This window comes from Trachymyrmex cornetzi, unplaced genomic scaffold (assembly GCF_001594075.2).
Source record: "Trachymyrmex cornetzi isolate Tcor2-1 unplaced genomic scaffold, Tcor1.1 scaffold207, whole genome shotgun sequence".
In the NCBI taxonomy this organism is placed as follows: domain Eukaryota; kingdom Metazoa; phylum Arthropoda; class Insecta; order Hymenoptera; family Formicidae; genus Trachymyrmex; species Trachymyrmex cornetzi.
Genome location: NW_017296713.1, coordinates 127,841 through 130,039, shown reverse-complemented (window position 1 = coordinate 130,039; position 2,199 = coordinate 127,841).

The following is a 2,199-nucleotide window of genomic DNA, read 5'->3' as shown; positions in this document are numbered from 1 at the left end:
ACGCGCGGAGTAGTCACGTTGTCGAGTTTCGTCGGGTCGCGTAACGACGATTATTGTAATTGCGTGATCGTTTAGTATCGCGTCACGTAGGCACGCTTGTTATAATCGTGCCGCCGCGCATTGTGCTGTCGCCTCGGAACGCGGATTGTCGCGTTGCCGAGTGAACTTCCGGTTGCGGTATTACCGAGTAGAGTCCGTTTCCGGAATCCACGCTATCGAGTAGAATCGTGTCGCATAAAAGAGTTCGCTAGAATCGCGTCGCACCATCGCGTGGCGTCGGCCGCGGGCCGGCGTTGCACGTCCAGGAGTCTGGTGGTACAGCGTGTACGGGTTCTGGCCGGCTGTCGAGGGGTGGGCGTTTGACACCGTCGGAAGATACCGCGGGGAAGGTCGGGGCTCGTGCTGTAGCGTATGACCGGCGTCCGGCGTTAGGATTAAGTTAGCGGCTCTCTGTGCGAGTACCGAGAGTATCGAGCAGAGCGGAGGGGCGAAGCCCCGGAGAGTACTTGTAATTGCTTCACTGCTGTAATTTATCATACTTGCTTCATTACATTCCTTTCAAATATAATTGTTCTTATTATTACGTTTTCGCGTGGTTTATTCTTGTGGCCTATCTCTCTCGCCCTCCGCCAAATTTCCCACACCCCTTGTGACCCACCCCCTGCTGTCGCGAAAACGTTACGGGCAAAAGTGAGGAGATTTCGAAAAGAGTGGCACGCTCTCTCGTGCCTGGCGCCCAACTTAGAATAAGAATTATAATTTTGGCCGAAGAACCGCCTGGCTGTCGCAAAATTCCGCTACCGAGGGAGAGAAGATACTTTTGCGTACTTTGAGTACTGAGAACACGCGACGAAGTTGTGCCGTTACTCGCGAGTACGGTTACAATACATAGAACGCGATCGGTTCAGCCGTTATTGAGATCCGATAATCTCGATCTGCCGCAACTCGTCGTTTCGCGTAAAGGAGGCACGGCAGTGTTGCTGCGCGTAGCTTCGCGCCGAGACATTACCTGTACCTCCAGATCAGGCCTGTCCAACGCTGCTCGTGAGTCGAAAACGCTTCCAGCTCTCTGTCATCTCGGTAGAGCGAGATGAAGCTAAAATAACAAAGGATAGGCGGCAGGACTCCGCCTGAATTCAGATCTGTCCGAGAGTCATAGAAAGAAGAAACCGAGGGAGAACCCAATTCTCAAAATAAATTATAGTAGCTGTTACGTCCTGAGTCGCGTGTTTTCTAATAGGGGAGGCCAAGCGGAGATTTTGGGATTTACTCGAGCGCGTCAGAATAACATAAAGGGGGAAAGCTTGCACCCTAATAAGTACCCCCACCACATATTAAACCTCTATATAGAGCCGGGGGTTCAGGGGAGCCCGTCAAATTAGTATCTAACTCGATCGCGTCAGATTAAGGTATGGTGTGTTAATTACATGTAGAAAAGTGTACATTTCGATAATCTGACGATTTCAGCGTGACGTAAGGAAATGGGAGAGTCACAAAGTTGCAAAAAAAAGATTTTTTGACCCCTTCCTACAGCTAACCCCACCACGCAAACCGTCAGATTAATATTTATCCGTTATCAGAAACACATGGGTCGCTTACATTATTAATATCTGACACGCTCGAGTACTGTACACGCCTGTACACGCCGTAAAGCCTGTACACGCTCCCCCCACCACTGAAACCGCCTACCTTTCCTTTTTTTCTTTTTAGCATCTAATCTTCACAATCCAATAGGTCCCCACGACGCTCGAGTAAATCCACATTTAGCCTCTCGGCCTCCCCTACTATTCGTACAAAGCGGTCCCGAGACGCGACATAAAGGGTGCGTTCCGAGTCACGCATGAAGCGCGTAGACCGCATAGAAAGTCGTTCCGAGTTAGCTATTGCGCGCTTCGAAAGCGCTTCGAGAGTACTTGAATTCCCCAGATTGTACTAACCGTACTGAATTCTTAGCACTCCTCCCAGCGCATTGACTGCTTCTCTTTCGACTTGAGGCAGTGAAAGCGTTTCATGCGTTGATGCAGTCTAAGCGTTTGTTAGATAATTCGAAACGCACTCAGATTGCACCGATTGCAAAGCAGTCACCGGTTCCTACAGATTGAAGTCTGGAAACGCTGCTCCGAGTTGTGTTTGCTCGTGAGCTCTATCGTTCGCACGAAGGCATATTTTTGTACAAGATCCTCGGCATCCACGCTCGAC